Source organism: Ursus maritimus, unplaced genomic scaffold, assembly GCF_017311325.1.
Source record: "Ursus maritimus isolate PB19 unplaced genomic scaffold, ASM1731132v1 scaffold_3, whole genome shotgun sequence".
Classification (NCBI taxonomy): Eukaryota; Metazoa; Chordata; class Mammalia; order Carnivora; family Ursidae; genus Ursus; species Ursus maritimus.
The window spans coordinates 97762718-97783647 of record NW_024425563.1 but is presented as its reverse complement, the minus strand read 5'-3'; positions in this window follow the sequence as shown (position 1 = coordinate 97783647).

The window sequence follows — 20930 nt, the reverse complement described above, 5'->3', positions numbered from 1 at the left end:
ATTGCTTCTCAACCTATACTTAAACTTAAGTCCTGGCAGTGTTCAGTGAATAGCTAGCCGGTTTATATCAGAAGATACCTGGGATATACATGCTGTGTAAGACACACCCTATGGGGACCCTGTCCCCAAAGAGTTGTATCTTGTAGAATCCTGTCTGAAGTGTGGGAAGTACCTGTGACTTGATCTTAGACAATAGAAGATGTCAAAGGTGGGATGGTCCCTTGCAAAATTCCCTTATGTTATGTAAGACTGTATTAGCAGACTGGGGCAAGAGATTCTCCAGCTGGCACTGGAGAAATGAGCTGCCATGTTGTGACAGGCCCTGTAAGAGGACCAAGAGGCAAGTACCTGTGGGGAGCTCTGTAAGCTGAGAGCAGCCCCTGCCGTCAGCTAATACCTATCAGGGCCTCAGTTTTACAGATGCAGGGAATTCAGCTCTGCCAACAGCCACATGAGCTTAGAAGAGGTGTCCGTCCTCAGAGCAGAACTCAGCCCAGCTAACACCTTGACGAAAGTGGTGTCCTGCACAGAGGACCCAGCTAAGCCATGCTCGGACTCCTCACCAGCAGAAAACTGAGAGAATAAGTGGGTGTTGTTTAAGGTCAAAAACTTTGTGGTAATTTGTGTCACAGCAATAGAAAACTTATAACTGATACATATGGGAGTAGATTCCAAGGATACTCAGAATGGAAGGAAAGTAATGTTGGACTGGACTGAAGTTACTGAAGTGGAGAGAATTATCAGAGGTCTGGATTCAGTGTAGTAGCTTGAGCAGTTAAGAACAGCACTAACAGAGTTTGCTCATCTCATTGACTTTGGAATCCATGAATCAGCCTGAATCCAGCAGTGGATTATGCTGAATGGAATTGATGAGGCTGGAATTACTTGGAATGCTGAATAAGGTATCTAAAGGCTGAGAAGATTGGAATGCTGAAGTGGATTTTCTGTGTAATAACCGCTTGCCCATTCCCCTATTTCTGGCCCCTGATAGGTCTAGAGGATACTCCTTTCACTAGAGCTTGGAGGAGTTCTTGGTGAATGGAGTGCTGGCTTTCTTGATATCTCATAATGGAAGCTCTCTGTGGTCCAGTAATGGAAGTTGGGATGCTGTCATTGAAATGGACTGCACAAATCTAATGGGGATGATGGCATCTAGTAGTTGTGCCAACAGGAGGTCAAAGACAGCTGGGCTTCAGGGCTGAAGCAGTAATGAGAACGATTCAATCCACAGAGATCTTTGACAGGGGCCTGTTGTTCATGGTGTCCCTAGCACTGAGAGAGATGGATGGCAATCCAGACCACCATTATTTTAGAATCTAGTTTTATTTATTAGAGCTCCAGGCCTGTTTCAAAGGAGCCTGATTTAAGTCATGACTGTTGAGTCATGACTTCTTAGCTAATTTTATGAGAGTTGAATCACAGACCTAGAGATGTTTATACCTTGAACAAGGTGGGGCAGGGGCTGCTCATGGCAACTCTTGAGGAAGGATCCACTACTCTGCCAAATATTTATGCTTGCAAGTCTTTCTGGCCTTCCCTAATGAGACCCACAGCCATCGGTAGGGAGACTGCGTGTAAAGAGTTATGAAAACTAGCAAATATTTTGGAGATTACTGGACTCTGGCTTTCACCTGATTCTCCTCCTGGGAACCAAAATGCCTCTATGCTTAGGGTACAGATTAATAAAGGAGTTTAGGGTCAAGCTCATCTCACTATGGGTTGGATGGACCTCCTGGTCCACTGTGAGTTCATATTCCTCTTTTTGGTTCCACGAACTGTGCAGTTATGGTGACTATTACAAGAAAGACTCGGTGAAAGCCCCTAGAACTATGCCTACCTACCAAAACAATAAACCAAAGCTGTACACAGAGGGATTGCAGAGACTAATGCCATTTTCAAAGGCTAGGAGGAGGAAGGGGTAGTGATTCCTACCACATCACTATATCCCATCTCTTAGGCCTATGCAGAAGATAGATCTGGATCTCAGAGAGTGACTATCCAACTTGTTCAGGTGGGATTCCAGTTACAGCTTCTTTTACAGATACTGTTTATTTACTAGAATACATTTAATTAGTCCCCAATATACGGAATGCAGCTGCGAATCTAGTGAATAGTTTCTTCTCTGTACTTTTAGGTAGAGACCACCAGAAGCAGTTTGTTTTCTGCTGGCTGGTCAGAAGCACACTTTCAGTGTCCTCCTGCAGGGCTGTGTTGTATTCCAGCCTCTGTCATAATCTTGTCTGTGGGTAATTTCACCATTTTTCCATTTTGTGGAGCACGATGTTGATCCACTACATTAAAGGCACCACTATGAGTGCATCTGGTACACAGGAATTACCAAATTCATCACACAACTTTGTGAGATGTATGCATGTCAGAGGGTTGGATATAAGCCCCCACAAAAAATCAGGAGCCTGCTACCTTGGTAAAAATTCTAGAGATCCTGTGATCTCGGGTATGTTGATATACTTCCATGATTTCTTTATCTGGCTTCTTCCACAAATAAAGAAGTCCATTGCCTAAGAGCGGAGTTTTCTTGGGCTTGAAATCAGCATTCATTTCAATTGAGTGTTGTTTCTGCCATTTACTAAGTAACGTGAGATGCCACCAGTATTGAATGAGGCTCAGAGCAAGAGACGGCCCTGCAACCATTGCAGCCACTGCACAAGCTGCTCCCCATGTGGGCAATGTGACCTACCCCGTCCAACCACACCGGGAATGTCGCAGCAATTGAGGTATTGTGTGCAATCTTGGTCAGGTTTCTAGAGGTGAGGTGAATCACAGTGTGAATGAACCTTTGGGTTGGGAGAGAAAGCCATGCTGTCCTCTTCAGATAACTGTTCTCCTTTTGAGGAACAGCTTCTGGATTGGTTCTGTGTTCTAGAGTTGATTGCCAAGCTGCTGTGTGATTTGAGCTGCAAGCAAAATGGTTGTTCATTTGTACCCCAACACACGGAGCCGTGAAGTTGAGCGTGCACAGCAGCACTCTGTCAGCCAGTGGGAGTGGTACACAGGTGTATGTGAGCTGGGCTTAGTTGCAGAGGGAGTGGCTCAGACTCTCATGGTTCCTAGTCCTGCCTTCTCACTTCACCCTGCACCTGTGACCTTGTGGTTTTCTCCATCACAAATGTACTGGGGGAGAAAAGGTTTGATCCTAATTTATCGTGCACCATATTTTGGCAGCATCCAAAAGTGGACAGCTACAGTTACACTCACAGGGGTGATCCTGAAGGGGAGTGGTAAAGGGGAATCTTCTCCCTAGGTAGAACTTTGAGCAGTGTACCTATTTTTCCACGTTGTTGGGAATGGGAGATGACTAGAACTATAGGTCTGTGTAGATTTTTAAGCAGCAGTAAGTCAGCAGTTTAGCTCACTGATCAGAGACTTGGAAGGAACAAGATTGGAAATTTGGTGACAGAGTGTTAGAAAATGTGTATGACCTCTCCAAATGAGCACAAAGTGTGAAGGAATGCACACTAATGAGAGTCTCAGCAGGGAACCTTAATCCAGTGGGCATGATGACCCATCCATGGATAATGGTCAGCTTCTCTCTTCCTTGCCAGTAGGCTCATGAACGACGTGGTCATGGTGACAAAGATGGAGGGTCTGCCGGCTACTAAGGAACAAGCTGGCAACAGCCACTTCTGAGCACCTGACCTTCCAACAGCAGAGTCCAACTGTGAGCCCCCAATGTGGCAATGTTTACCAGAGACAGCCAGCCACCCGAATAGCAGGTTGGTTACACTGGACCAAGGTCATCATGAAAGGTTCAGTACTTTGTTCACACTGGAACTGGATATAGATTTGCCTTCCCTACATACAGTATTTCTGCCCAAACCACCATCTGTGGATTTACCAAATGCTTTTATTGCTGTCATTATATTCTTCACAGCATTGCTGCTGACCAGGGGAACTCATTTTGTAGGAAATGAAGTGAGGCCATGAGCTCACGCTCATGTAATTCACAGGCCTTGAAGCCATCTGGATTAAAGTTGAACACTTGTATGGTGCCAGGTGAGTGACATCACTTACTGGGGCTAGAGTAATGTCTTCCTGGGTGTGATGATTTATGCTCCAAATCACCAACTATTAGCAACTAGCCACATTGCCCTCATTGATTTTGTGCCTGTGGAGTTACAGTGATTATTGTAAGATGGGCATAGTGGGAGACTCTAGAACTGTAACTGCCTATATGACACTAATATATCATGCTGTCACTGCTATAGTTAAGACTCCTAGGTCTCAGAGTTGTGTGTGCATTTGGGTGTAGGTGATGGGAATGGCTTCTCACTATTGCCCTGTCTATCTGCTAGAAAAACTCTTGCTTCCTGCATCTGCAATTTTGGATTCTGCTAGTTTAGAGGTATTATTTACTTAGGGAAGAGTGCCTCTATTAAATTGTAAGCTGCAACTTCTACCCCATGCTCTTGAACTAAGGGTAAAAAGCTAATGACTGCACTGGTTTGGACTGATCGACCCGAATCATCAAGGGGGAATTGGGTTGCCATAACACAAAAGAGCAGGCAAGAATGCTAGCGGTCCTCTGTGGCAGGTCTGAGTGCTTCCTTGTCCTGTGGTAAAAGTAAATTGAAGACTACAGCACCCAGTATAGGTGTGACTGGCAGTATAGGCATGACTGCCATGACAGTCTTCACCAGAAGGAGTAACTGACTGGTGGTCCCACTGCTGCCCTCTGAATCCACCTCTGCTTGCACTGATGCCATGCTTCCCACAGACTGCTGCTACCAGTGACTGAGCATGGCTGGGGTCAGGATGCAGGCCCATTATCTAGGTCTGTGGAAATTTCCTGATGGGCAGCTGGGGTTTGAGGACCATTCATCAGCTCAGCCAGTTCCTTCTTAGAACTGTACTACAGTCTACAACTCTACCTAAGACCTTCCCTCGTCCTCTCCTCATGGGGTCCAATCTGCCTTGTTACATGTTCTCTCTTCCTCTCCTTTTTCTCTCACAGATACATTCCCAGATTAATCTCTTACACATCCAATCCTATTTTTGTGACTTTCCCAGAAGATCCAAACTAACCCAAGCAATGCCCGGAGCTGGTCTGAGAATACAGGCAGTAAGATGGGACTTATGCACTGATCGCCCAGTGGGCAGAGGGAGTGCTCTACTGAATGGCATATCCTTGCAGGTTGTGATGATTTAGTTCTTTAAAAGATAAGGGGATGGCAATGCCAACAGGTCACTGTCAAGTCAGATTGATGCTTTGAAAAGAAAGAATGTGAAGCGGAGGTCTTCACAAGCAGTTGAAGACCATGTGTAAGAGCCAAAGGGCCTCCCTGGTAGCATACAGAAAGACCCTATTACTTATACTGGCAGGAACCAGGGGATTGGAGTTTGAGGATGTTTGATCAAAGGAACTGGAATATAAAACTGACTATGCAAGAATTTATTGAGTAGTACACTTTCAAGAGATATGATATTTAACCCCCTGACAAGTCCCCTAGGTTATGGGGAAACTTACTTCTTGGGGGTTTTAGATGCCTGGAAAAAGTGATGGGCCACACTGAGCAACATAGAAATGCTAGAGCTGCCCCCAGCAGATGGTAGAGGAAGAAATGCTGGAATTGCATTTGCTAAAAAAAATCCTAAAAAATGCTCAAACAACAACAATAACAACAACAACAATACCCAACATAGCATTATGTTCCACAAAAGAGGTCAAGGACACACCATTCATGGGGCCATCAGGGATGTACTAGTCTGAGTATTGGTGGGTTTCCCGTAATGGGAGGTGAGGTAGCCAGAGCCATACAAGTAATACAAGACTGATGGAATGCCCAACTATGGGGCACCAAGTGGCCATGAACCCAGAACTGTCCATTATGATGAGTATGTTGGATCTTAACTGACCCAGTAGCAATCCATTGTTAGATGGAGATGGTACATTGAGAACTGAGTCCAGGCAGGACCAGAGGGCCCAAGTAAGTAAGCTGCATGAGCGGGTAATCCAGACCTCCATATCTCCTATACCAAGTGTACTGCTCTGCTCCAAGCTCACATCAATTCAAACAGCTGAAGGATAAGGAAAAATCCCAACCTCGATTTTTGAGTGGATTGGCTCTGGCAGTGGTTGCAAGCCAGAATCTGACAGTGGTTATCCTATTTCAGAGGTAGCCCTGAAAGACTGGAGAGGGTAAAATATAGAGTGTTCCTAGTCAATAGCCTGGCTGTGGTCAGGGGCCTAGAAGGAAAAAAAACTGGGAGATTGGAGGCAAGGAGGTCTGGGGCAGGGGCCTATGGAGGGACATATGGCATAGGTACAAAGTGTGAAGACTTTATTTATTTGAGAAAGAGAGAGCGGGGGGTGAGATTGAGGAGCAGAGGGAGAGGGACAAGTAGATGCTGTGCTGAGCACGGAGCCCAACACGGGGCTCCATCCCACATCCCTGAAATCATGACCTGAGCTGAAATCAAGTCAGATGCTCACCTGCCTGAGCCACCCAGGCACCCCAAAAGTGTGAAGACTTCTAATCACATACTAGCATCCAGCAGAAAGCACGTGTCCTTAGAAGAGGTACTGAATGACCAAGTAGCTCAATGTCTCAGCCAGCTTTCCTCATCAGCTGCACTAACACTCCATATGGACATGTAAATGCAATGGCCAGGATACAGCAATGGGGCTATGTATGGGCCCAATAGCATGGACTTCCACTTCCCCAGGCTATTATAGCCAATGCCACCTCTGAATGTCAAACCTATCCCAAACAGAGACCAACAGTGAGTTCCTGATAGGGCACCATACCTCAAGGACACCAGCCATCCATGCGGTAACAAACTGATGACATCCAGCTCTTTCCAGTGGTTCATTCTTTTAGGAATATATGCCTACCCACTATATGTATAGCACAGCTGCCCAGGCTAACAAAGGCTTGATGCCCCAGGCATGGAATCTTGCACAGAAGAGCATCCAGCCAAGGTTTGAACCACTTCACAGTGTAGGAGGTACAGGAATGGGCCTGAAACGACCCAACAGGGGCATGGGAGTGCCCTCTGCATCTGTGGGGTGGAGGATGGTTGGGAGGACACCTGGGACCAGTAAGACCAGGGGTGGAGGTACAGTTTTCCCTTGGTGTTTTCCCTTGGTAGGGTGGGATTATGGCCAGAAAGGTCTTCTGTTGTTAGGTCATCTTTTTCCCACCCAGTTTTTTGTCTATGATTGTTGGTGGACCTGGGATATATGGGAGGCAATAAGGAAACCAGGGAACTCCAGCAGTGGTGTCCCCCAACTCCTGAGGTTCTTAGGCAGCCTTCTCCTTCTTTCCAACTTCCAGAGGTTTCTTAAGCTTGTTTATTGTGTCAAGGCTTTTTGGTAGTAAGAGGGAGAAACTTGGAGGAATGTGGATACTTTATTTTGGCAGAACTAGAAGTCTCCTGTAATTTAATTTCATTATCTTAATATTTTCAGAATCTGTGGTGAAGTTTGCCTTTCCCATTCCTGACGTTGGTTATTTATGCCTTCTTTTTGTTCTCTCAGTCACATCAGATTTAGAATTTCTATTGTAATATCTCCTTTGTCCTATGGGATATTTGGAATTCTGTTTCTTGATTTACAACATATGGAGACTTTTTGCATTAATATTTCTTATTGATTTATAATTTAATTGAGCTATTGTCAGGATTTATCATCTACTTTATGTCAGATTATATGTTGAGATTTTATGGCTCAGTTTAAAGTCATTCTTTATAAATTTTCCACATGAGTTTTCAAAAGCATATATTCTGTAACTTTTTAGGAAGCATTATGTGTGTGTCCAGTAGGTCAGCTTTATTAATTATGGTGTCCTGGTCTTCTGTATCTTTTATGTCTTCTATTTATTCTACCAGTTACATATAAAAAATATTACCCTGTAGATTATGTTGTATGTCCCTATCAAGATCTAATATTTATTGGTTCTCTTACCATTTTATACGCTCATCCTTTTTAAAAAGATTTTATTTATTTATTTGAGCAAGAGATAGCATGACTGAGAGAGAGCATGAGAAGGGTGGGAGGAAAGTATGAGTGGGGGAGGGGCAGGAGAGGGAGAAGCAGACTCCCTGCAGGACTTGATCCCAGGACCATGAGATCATGACCTGAGCCACCCAGCCACCCCAATATGCTCATCCTTAAAGAATGCAGTTTCAACCAAATGAAAAATGAAAAAAAATTATCACCAGTAGAAATTCACTAAAAGAAATACCAAGGAGTTTTCTTTAGTATAGCTAAATTAATAGTCCCTATTAAAAAATGAGAGTAAGCACTTACTTAATTTAAAATACACAAAACTAAAGCAATCAAAACAATAGGTGTAAATAAGGAGGGGGTCCATGAAGTTAAACTGTCCTGGGCCTTTTGCATTGTCTATAAAAATGATAAAATCATCAATAAAAAAATTAGATCTTGATAAGGCACCAAGTGTACTGTGATCTCTAAGGTTCTATGTCTGTACATAGAATTCTAAGTTGGTGGTTATTTCCTTCAGCACATTGAAGATATTTAACTGTCTTCAGAATTCCATGGTTTCTTTTGATACCATGTTGTTATCATTGTTTTCTGTTTTGTTGTTATTGTTGGTATTTGAATGGAATCCGTCTTCCTCTGGCTGCTTGCAGGATTTCCATTTTTTCTTTGTTTCACTATAGTGTTGCCACTTGTATGCTCTTCATTGGATTGCTGTCCTTCATCTTCTTTAGAAGATTATCAGTCTTTATCTTTTCAACTCTTGCTTCTGTTCCATCCTATCCCTTCATCCTTGCATAGCTTTATATATTCACTATATTCTTTACTCTCTTATGCCTCCTTATGAATTTTCTAACTGTGCTTTTCTTTTGTTCTGTCTTCCAATTCATTATTCTCTCTTAAACTATGTCTCATGCGCCGTGAAACCCATTCAACTGTATCTTCGTATTTTTCAGTTCCAAAATTCTGGGTTTTTGGTTTTTTTTCAGTTTTGCTTGGTCTAAGTTAAGTTCCTAATCCTCTGCTGAAATTGGTAATTTTGCCCTGTGCCTGCTTGAGTGCAGCAGACTGACTTTCTATCCTGGATCTAATTATTGCATCATTAGACAACCCATGGATCTGCACCCGCTGTTTGGGATTTCTGGTCCTTTGTGTTTATGTTGTCTCTCAGCCCTGTGTGCCTCTGTAGCTTTGACCATATGCTTTGTGTTTGGAAATGTCTATAATCATAGTTTAGGGCCAAAGATGGTAGAGACAGCAATAACCTAGGATCACTTTAACCCAGTTTCAGCAACTGTGATTTTCTGTAGTAATCCAACAGTTCAGAGATGAGCTGTAGTTAAGATGGCACCTAGTTCACCCTCAGATCACCTATGCACCTTGCACGCAGCCCACTGGAGTCACATACTGAAGTGCGGGGAGGTGACTAAGGACCCCATCTTTGGTGCACTCAGACTCCACATTTTGCCCTACATTATCACCCCATGAGATGTCAAAAGTGCTGTTGACTGTCTCAGTCCACTGTTCCAAATAGGAGTCATACTGTGGTAGGGATGCTCAGAACACCAGGCTATACTCTGTATTTGAGTTTTTCCACCTCTTGGTCTGGTCATTATTCCTACCATTTTAGACCTTCAAATGATTCGGAAGGGATTATATATTCTGTCCAGTTTATTTTGCTGACTTTGGCAGGAAGATTTTCCCAAATTAACCTAATGTGCCAATTCAGGAATGTGAGTGAAGTTCTTAGCTTTAAAAAGATTTTGGTTTTTTATTAATTTTTAAAGAAGCCCTTGTTCATGTCACAGCAAAGGAAACTCTAGTGAGGATCCATAAAAAGAATCTGAATTCAAGATATTTACTCACCAGTAGTCCATATTTCTAGTGATTTTGTTTAAGGAGCATTACATTCACTTTCAGAAATGACAAAGTAAGAATGTACCATCATCACACCTATGCTGTGGGGCACAATTATAGTGTAGATGGTACTTCATTGTAAAGCAGGGTCCATCCTTCATTAAAATAACACAAGTGAAAGTCATATATTTGATGAAGCCTCAAGGATAATATTTAAATAACTCAAAATAATTGTAAAATTTGGGTATTTTAATGATACACACTTTATTCTTGTTTAATCTAGTTTAAAAAGCTGAAATAGTTTAGACGTATTCTCTTAAATGTGACTCTATCTAGAAGTGCAAAACCCAGTTTAATAAATAGTTTATTTTATAAATCAGTTCAACACACATACCCATGCAAAAACACATACAGATTGGGCCTAACCATAGAAATTCAGCTCCACATAATATTAAGGTATTACAAAACATTTTTTCTGGCAGATATTATATATAAATGGGATAAAGGCTATGATATTATGTAAGTTATATGTTTTTAACTCAAACATAGGAATAAAATGAGTCCCAAATTAGACATTCACTTTTACTGAATTAGAATCTTCAAAATGTTTTAATTTCAATAGTCTCATATTTCCAATGTATTAAGTAATAAACACCTTTATACAGACCTTGTGCTTTATTGATATTATCTATTCTAGCTTGCATGTTTTACAAATATTAACTCACGTAATAATCTTAGGGGTTGGTACTACTGTCCCCACTTGACTGAAGAGCGACCTGAAGTGCAGAGGTAGGTATCATGTACCTGATTAACATTCAGTAAGTGTAGGACGGTATTTGGAAACAGACCTCCAATGGCCAAAGGCTTTACTGCTAAATTACATAAAACAAAGAGTTTGCCAATACTTTTTTTTATTAAGGATACTTACAAATATTAAAAGGATGCTTTGGCCTTGGATTTTAGCCATTGCAATTCTGTAAGCATGGAATAAGGCCCATGCCAGGGATGGAAACCACATGCCTACGCCTTCTCTGTCAGCACCAGAACCATCCCTCCAACCAGCATGCGCTAGTCCTTGTTTCCTAAAAGCATTCCCTTTGGATCAATTTCCTCCCCTCTTTTTCCCCGACTGGAATTCCCCTTGGTATCTTCAGCTCTGAGCGTGATATTCTCCATATGTCAGATAAGCAGGTAAAATGGTGGTTGGAGAGTCCTCTGTTGTTACACTTGGTAGATAAAATTGATGTTGTACCAGAACATGAACACTTCCTGGCAGACTCACTTTCACTAAAGAACCTATAAAGATATGTCATTGTTCTCAGTCTTTAGAAAACTGTTTCATAAATGTAGTAAGTGCAACATTTTAGTATATTTTTTTTCCTACAACAGTCTGTTAAAAATGAAAACACAAAGACATGGTCTTCTAATTATCTGGTACCTTGTAAAGCATCACGTATATTTGCAAATGATACCGTTTAAGATCTTTTCTTTTTTCACTTCCAAATACTGGGTCCATGGAATAAGAATTTGAAATTCTTTAAAAAGATCAATTCAAATTATAAGTAGTAAGTAACACTATTGAATACATACGTGTATATACACATGTTTGTATTTATAGCTATGCAGAAATAGTTACAGGCTTTATGTAGCTGTATTTACACAGACAAATGGCAAAATCGGCTGAAGAGCCGCTCTCTTGGTCTACTCCAGTGCACCTGTTACTGCTTATAGCCAGCTTTCTTTGATATCTGACTTAAAAGGAATGTCTAGCCAATGATGCATTGCTTCTTTTATCTTTTGTTTTCATCATATCCCGCTTATATTTATATTTATATTTTAGGTCTTGGTGAATTCAGAAGGTAACGTATCCATTTGTATGCTAGCATGTATAGCAAGAGAGCTTCCGGCTTTTGGGGGAATAAATTGAGGGAAAACTATCTCACCCATAGACCACTTTTGTCTTATTATTTTCTTTGTTTCCTTAAGAAAGGGGCTCATTAGATGATTTTGAGTTTTTAAGAATTAGCTCTCAGTATTTGGAAGGTTTCTAAAACGTTTTTTAAAATTTGCATTACTCTAAATTTCAACTTTTCCGTTTTGAATTCCATGTCCAAATTAATCACTCCCTGCACATTCCCTCCAATTATTATATAAAATTATTTGTCCTTTCAAACGTAGTTATGCTGTTTATTGCACTAAAAAAGCCCATCATGTTTCTTTTAAAGACATTTAGTTTTTTGTAAATGGCACATTTTGATTCTCATTTCAGTGTTGCTATTTGTAAGATCTCTTATTTTTTTTACAGTATCAGTGCCATAATGAATCTACAACATACAAAAAGACAGATGGGACATATTTTTGTATCAAGCCCCTTTATTTCAATGATGCCTATTTTTAAATGGGAATATTTTCTTCTAGAGGAAACAGCAAGGGAGGGCAGGAGCAGGTGGACCCACCTGGCCAGCGGTCCACAGCTGGCAGCTGAGGGCACCTTCTCCTCCAACCACTTCCACTGTCTCTAGGATTGATTTGAGAAATAGCATGTGCTTTGAAATCAGAGATTTAAGATTATGTACCGTGAGCAGAGTACTTTATAATTAATTTATACTTTATAATTAATTTATAGTAACTAAATTAAACTGGAATTTGTGAGGCTGGAATGGAAAATATGTGCAGAGTGTATTGTAGAGAGAGAATAATTAACCCAAGAAGGCACTTAATTTTTTTAAAGTCATTGGTTCCACACAGTATGAGCTTCATCATTCAGTCACTAGCTAATGTATACCAGGAGGTAGCAAAATTTTGTTTTAAATTATAAATGGCGTTAGTGATGCAAGTTAGTGACTTCAATGCCAAAGTTCAGAATGGCTGCGATGCCACCCCTGTGTTTGCTGATCTTTGCACCTATCCAGGTGTACTTGACTAAGAGCTGCATGGTTCCCAAGGCCATACATTTCCCAGTCACCACGGCCTAAACCATACTTGACACATAGCATACATCCAGTAAATAGCTGTAGAGTGATAGAGATGATCGAATTAGGTCAGCAGCTGCTCTGATGGGAGAATATTTGATGCAGGTAGTGCGATCCATCCCAGCCCTGACCACACCCCATGCAGGAAAATGGAACCGGATGCAGACGGCCTCACTTCTCTCCCTCACATTGAACGAGTTACCTACCATGTGTTAATTTCCTCATCGATACAGCAGAGTTGACAAAAGGAAGAAATCAAATGAAAGAATTTTAAATGCCTATTGGAGTGCTTGTCATACAATTGGCACACAATAAATGGCAGTTAGTGTCACTCGGCGTCAAGAGGACTGGGTCATTACATTTGGCCATATTTTGTAAATCTCAGTGGAAGGACCGTACCTAAAAAAAAGACATATAAAATACCATTGATGCTTGAATACTATTTTAAGCAAGAAATCTAGATATTGTTCAGTTACGAATCAAAATACATGACACACATTTAAGGGAGGTCACAATATTTTGTGAGGAGCTACCTTTCGCTTTGGCAAATGTCAAGATTGCCATAGTTGAATTACGGGATTAGGAGGCTGTCCATTCCTGGTATTTGTGAGGAGTAGAACACAAGAGCATTTTGAGAAGCTGGTCTTATATCTAGAGGCCCCTGCTCTAAAAGTGAATGATAAGACTTGAAATCCCAGGCTCTAGTGTAAAGCAGAGTTTGGTTCTTAACTCCATCATTCACTAGACTGAAATTTAATCTTATTTCTGAACTTCCCCAAGCCCACACTGACTTTTCTGCAGACAAGGGGAGGATATTAACCACTGCCTGGGGATGCTGAGGCAAAATGAGATAATAAATGACAGCACCTTTGGAGCACCTGGGTGGCTCGGTCGGTTAAGCCTCTGACTCTTGATTTTGGCTCAGGTCATAATTTCAGGGTCCTGAGATCGAGCCCTGAGTCGGGCTCTGCGCTCAACAGGGAGTCTGCTCTGCTTCTCTCCTCCCTCTCCCTCTGCCCTCCCCCTGTTCAGTCTCTCTCAAATAAATAAATAAATAAATAAATCTTAAATAAATAAATAAAGCACCTAGCATGATTCTTGGCTTAAAATTCATGTTTATGGATAGCCTAATAGTGGATTTTTTAAGACTATTAAATTTGTTTATATGTGTGTATACACACACACACACACACACACACACACACATATATATATATATATATATATAACATTAATAGTTTTATAGAAAAACATTACTTATCGGATACTTTTCACTTTTAAAATTCTATTGTAAGAAATACATGCTTAGGAAGGGAACAATGCCCGAAATCAAATAAAAACAGAATTGTATTCATCTGGTAATGTAAACATAATAAATAAGGGAAAATGGGAAAAGGAATATTCCCATAGTCTATTTGAAAACAGTTCTGCCTAAAATTTAAATTCCAGGAATTTTTTAAATGGAAAATTAATCAGGAGCGCTTGGGTGGCTCAGTTGGTTAAGTATCTGCCTTCAGCTCAGGTAATGATCCCAGGGGCCTGGGATCTAGTCCCGCATTGGGCACCTTGCTCAGGGGGTAGTCTGCTTCTCCTTCTCCCTCTGCCCTTCCCCCTACTCGTGCTCTCACTTGCATGCTCTTTCTCAAATGAATAAATAAAAAATATTTTTTAAAAAAGAAAATTAATTATTAAATATTACTAAACTTTAAATAAGAGTGAAAATGTTTGTATTTCCTGAAAATTGAATTTGAAACTAAGGAAGCAATATTTACAATTGCTCTAACTCATCAGAATGTGTCAATGACATACTAAAGTGACTTTACGTATATCCTTTGATCATTGTTGGTAATTCTGTACTTGTTCAACATGTAAATCATAGACTTCATGTACTTCTCTGAACTCACTGGAAGGAGTTAAACAGTACACATCTCTTCAACCATCAAATGCCCATGGGCCAAGCATTTAGAGTGCATTTGCACTTAAACCTTCCTAATATTATTAACTCTTTGGGTAAGCATGCCTAGCATGAATGTCAGTGTGACTTAATGTTCAACAGGATTTATTCCCTTAAAAATTAGACATTTGACACCCCAAATAATAAGATTACCTAGCAATAAAACGTAACCAAACAGGTGAATGATCTATACTCTGAAAACTGTAAAACATGAAATTGATGAGGACACAAAGAAATGGAAAGACATTCCATGCTCATGAATTGGAAGACAAATATTGTTACAATGTCTATATTGCCTCAAGCAATCTACACATTTAACGCAATCCCTAGCAAAATACCAACATCATTTTTCACAGAATAAACAATCCTAAAATTTGTATGGAATCACAAAAGACCCCAAATAGCCAAAGCAATCTTGAAAAAGGGAGGCATCGCAATTCCAGACTTCAAGTTATATTACAAAGCTGTAGTGAGCAAAACACTGTGGCACTGTAATGAGCCCTGGGTGTTACATGCATCTGATGAATCACTAAGTTCTACCCCTGAAACTGATAAAAACAAACAAAGAAAGAAACAAACAAAAAACCCACTATGGTACTGATACAAATATGGACACATAACTCAATACAATAGAATAGAAAATCCAGAAATAAACCCACAACTAAATGGCCAATTAATCTTTGACAAAGCAGGAAAGAATATCCAATAGAAAAAAGACAGTCTCTTCAACAAATGGTGTTGGGAAAACCTGAGAGGAACATGCAAAAGAATGAAACCGGACCACTTTCTTACACCATACACAAAAATAAACTCAAAATAGATTAAAGACCTAAATGAGAGACCCGAACATAAGAATCTTATAAGAGAACACAGTACCTTCTTTGATATCGGCATGGCAACTTTTTTCTAGATCTGTCTCTTGAGGCAAGGGAAACAAAATCAAAAATAAACTACTGGGACTACATCAAAATAGCAGCATTATGTAAAAGAGCCAAATTTTGGAAGCAGCCCAAGTGCCCATCAACTGATGGATGGATAAGGAGGATGCAGTATATATAAACAATGAAATGTTACTCAGCCATAACAAAAAAATGAAATCCTGATATTTACAACAACATGGATGGACCCAGGGAGTATAATGCTAAATGAAATAAGTCAGTCGGAGAAAGACTAATACTAAATGATCTCACTCATATGTGGCATTTAAGAAACAAAACAAATGAGCAAAGAGGAAAAAAAGAGAGAGAGGCAAACCAAGAAACAGACTCTTAACTCTTGAGAACACACTGATGTTTACCAGAGGGGGTGGGGGCTGGGGGAAACAGGGGATGGGGATGAAGGCGTGTATTTGTCCTCATGAGCACATGGAGTTGTTCAATCACTGTATTGCACACCTGAAACAAATATAATACTGTATGCCCACTAACCGGAATCAAAATAGAAATGAAAAAAATAAAAATTAGGTGTTTGGGCTTAATTTCTACATTTTTGTGTTAAAGTTAAAACAGCCAGTGCAAAAGAAACAAAACAAAACAAAAAACAAACAAACCAAAACACCTGGTCCTCTGCAAAACTCAGAGTGAGCTTGGACATGTGGTGGAATGTAGACGACCACCCCCTTCTAACACTCTCCCAACAGCCTGCAGGAATGACGGAGTTCATTGATATATTACTTTATTAGGTACCTATTGAGTAATTACGTGATGTAAAAAGATGAAAATAGGCATACATACTGGACTGTGAAAGTCTAAGACAAGAAATTTATATTCTAAAAGTCGGAACTAAGTAAATAAATAGTGTAAAGACCAAAGCTGTAAACTTGACTTGTTTTATCATCACGAAGAACCAGTGTCTCCTCAATGTAAGAAATAATTTTCAGCATCAGAACTTTTACACCCAAACCATGTGTCTCCTGACTTGCATCAGAAACGGCCGGTGCCTGTCTGAGGGCTGTTTGCTAAAAACTCTGCAATGGTGGGGATTTGCCATGTCTTGGGTTGCTGTACCCCGGACATTGAGGTTTGCAAGTCAACTGAGAAAACAGGAGACAACAGGTCGGACACACCATCACAGGGGCTCTTCCAGATAGTCGTTGGCCCTCAACACAGACAGCACAAAACTCTGAGTTAATATACCGAACACAATTCAACAAGCCTTGAGCGTAAAGGTACTGGATGATATTCTAATGACTGAATGTTCCATAGCCTGAAATAAGGAGATTTTTGCCCGAATAATAAAGCAAAGAGACAAAATGAACTATAACGCCAAGTATGATATGATCTCTCGATCAGGCTAGCGTGAAATACCAAATGCACAGTGTGGCAAGGGCCCAGAGCGACAGTCCACTGAGGCTAAGGAAGCTTTCTCAGACGCGATGGCCCTCGAGTTGGATATTGAAAAATGGCGAACATCTCCAAGTGCCGAAAAGGCAGGGAGTTGGGAAGCAGAGGCCACGTTGAGAGCATAGTCGGAGGCACCCAAAGCCTGAGACTCTCACGGCGGGGGGAGACCTGGGCAGGGTGTGGGCTGCGCCGGAGCCGTGAAGATGCCAGCCCGCACCCCGAGGACTCTGCCCGTGTTCACTCAGTCAGAGACGCCATCTGTGCTCAGGAAACGAAACTGGTAGACCGGGGAGGCTGGCGGGAATGGGAAGAGACCCAGCTCTGCGTGGAGCAGTGAGGAGTGGCCTCTGGCACGGAGAACATACGCGCTGTAAACCCTCGTTCATTCCCGAAGAAGTGACTGCGCTCACTGACTCTGAGGACTCAGGAAAAGTGACTGCACCAGCCATCCACAGAGGCTGCTGGTGCGAGCAGAGGACCGCGTGGGCGTCTAGTAACGACGGCGTGCTGCACATTATACTGGCCAGCCAAGCGCAGAGGCTGGAACCATCGGTGCCGGACCGGCCTCATGACACAGATGAGGTGGCATCTAATCACCTTTCCTTAATTGTTTTCTAAGTAAACTCTACCCCCAACTTGGGGCTCGAACTTGCGACCCCGAGATCAAGAGTCACATACTCTACCGACTGAGCCACCCAGGCGCCCCTCACCTCTCCTTATTACATGGCATTGCAGAAAAGCATCTGATTTTTTAAAAATTAATAAGAGTAGACTCGATCTCTTGCCTCTCAAAGCAAATATAGTAAACTGTTAATAGTTGTTAATTTGGCTTATGCCTATAATTCCGTTTTCTATATGTTTATACTTAAAAAATAATGGATATAGTTTTCAGTTTTCGGTTGAGCTAGTGTATATTGTGCACATTTCAAATAATGGATACATTAAACAGCTTTCACGGCTTAAAGTCAAAACAAAAAACAAAATAGAAAACACCTGAATTCTCTGAAATTGTTAGGATTTTTTAAACATTGTATACATGTAACGTTTGTGTTGGAACAGAGAGGAGACCTTCTTAAATATATTCATGATGCTTCAGATTTTAAACTGTGTAAGAATCTCTCTCTTAAACCTGTTTTACTGCACAAAGGAGATGAAGAAATTGAAAGTATCAAAAAGTCGAAAGAAAAATGCTGAAATGTCAGATAGCTTCGAGGCGTGTGATCTCCTTGCTGTCAAGGATGCTCTCACCTCTGCATCGGTAGGAGCTGCACCCCTGCAGCAGACCCTGGCGCGTGGCCGGGTCGCATCTCGTACGTGCTGCGTGCAGGGACAAAATGCAAGGTTTTGAAATTACCCAAGACTTCCACGAAATGTTAAAGGGCGGACAGATCCACGCAATGACACAGGAAAGATCCTGTGACTGAAAGAACGAATCTTACTTGAAAGTCTAAAACGTCAGATTGGCTGATTTCCAGAATTGTCCTGTTGCTTAATACATGTCGCTTCATATGTAGAGATACCCAGGCTGAATAATTTGAAATAAATGCATGTGCTACGTCTGTAAACACGATTTCCTTTTTCAACCTGAAGAAGTCACTTAACAACAATTAAAGGGACTCATGGAGCAGACTGATCGGAATATTAAGAATTATGGGGGCACCTGGGTGGCACAGCGGTTAAAGCGTCTGCCTTCGGCTCAGGGCGTGATCCCGGCGTTACGGGATCAAGCCCCACATCAGGCTCCTCTGCTATGAGCCTGTTTCTTCCTCTCCCACTCCCCCTGCTTGTGTTCCCTCTCTCGCTGGCTGTCTCTATCTCTGTCAAATAAATAAATAAAATCTTTAAAAAAAAAAAAGAATTATGGCTCTCCAAGCACATCTGTACGTGAACTTTGAGGCTCCTTTTTCTAGGACTGTGTCCAAACCAGAATATTCTGGAATCGGATAATTTGGAGTGTATTTTCCTCTTTTTATAATGCAGTTATTAAGGTTGAATGAATAGAACAGTTTCATTGTTAAAAATCTGTGCAAAATATTATATGGAAAAAAGGAAGAGGAAAATAAAATTTCAACATGCTACAACTTTATACACGTGAAACTCTACACTCATGGCAAGCAATAACTGAAGAATAACGTCTCTCTTAGACAAAAATGCAAATAGCATCATTCTACGTTAAGGCTATGCAGTGTCATTAACCCAAGTTTGGCCATATGTGTGGTTTACGTAGCGTTCCTACGTGGAAAGAGGAATGAGGGGTGGAACCAGAGAGAGCAGGCAGGTACGTTAGCGTAGGAACAGCCGCTGTGCTCCAGCTGTCCCGACTGCGCCTGGGACAAGGGTGGGTCACACTCGTTTAGAGCAAGTGAAAGTCTGTTTCCCAAGATGTTCTCCTGTTCACTGTCTCTGTATACGACAAGGTCCCAGGTTTCCTGAAATGCTCACAGGTCCCACTGCAATTACTCCAGAGCTCACTGCCCATGCGGGTAGGGACTTACATCACCAAGGGAGGCAGGGAGACTCTGGGCCTCTGACTGAGTCTCTAACTGCATGCAGCATGTCTGCTGGGGAGAGAAGAGGCTGCTTTGTGTACTGTTAGCGACAGCTAATGGCCCACCTCCCCATGGGGATTAGAGCCCACTGTTGGCAAAACCATAACATATACAACCTTGTCTAAAAAAAAAAATCTACCTTTAGATAATAGAGTGATGATGGCCAATGTCTAGTAGCCTCTAGTACCAAAGGTTAAGTTTTGGAAAGCAACTAGCTAATACTTCGCCTGAGTATTTTCTTGAAAATCTATGTGCGTGGAGCCCATTTGGCCCAAGGTGTTCTTGATAAACAAGATTCAAATTAAATGTGAGCATATGTAGGGTTCTTGAGGCTTCAGTTAGTGCTGGCTGTATACATTTATTAGGGTACACAGTGGTTCACGGTTCCAATAATGCCAAATATATCCATTTCTCTTGATTCATCAACCTTTAATGATTGAATGATTTCTTAGATACTGGATGATATTTTGGTTTTCTCTGCTCTTTTCAGGAAATCTTTCCAACTTCCCTTTGCCGACCTCGAATTGACCTCCTGCACCAATGCATTATATTTTCTTACTTGTGTTAGGTCTAGGGCCAAAAGCCCATGAAGGCAAGAGACCATGCTTTATTCCCTTTTTTGTTATCAAATGATTTGTACTTAATAGGTGCTTAATTCAAAATTTTAGAATAAAAATATGGGGGGAAAAAACCTTTAAAGATTAAACTAATGACTATCGTGATTTTTCACCATACACCTGTTAAGAGTGACAACCTTTCTCAGCAGCACGCCAGGGTCAATGTGATTGCGAAAGGCAGAAATATTCTCTAATATGCATTGCTCAGGGATCAGGATTTGCAGTGGCTTCTTTTATTCCCTGTCCAAATGAAGAGAAATAAAATCTGTTTGGGGTTACAGGTAAGTACACAAAAGTAGCCGAGCGCACATGGGTTTGGCGCTGTGTTCACATACTGGCTGGGATGCTCCTCGCTGCTCCGGGAGGACGTCTGACACAGGGCAATCTTTCAGATTCTGCCCTGTCTCTAACAGAGCGTAGTTGATCGTTTGGGTAGGAAACACGCACCCACTGAGTGGACAGGTGGGATCCCTGCACTGCGTCTAGATTCCAGGTAGAGACTTGTTTGGGGCTTGGGTTTTCCTCCACTCTCCTCCAGAGAGTCAAGAAATCCCATTTCACTGCACACTTCAACTTGATAGAATAATAGCGCAAACGGTCCACCCTACTCTGTTGCTTGGCTTACGAGAGGATTTGAAGGCATGCTCAGAAGAGAAAGTAATGTGCATGAGAATGA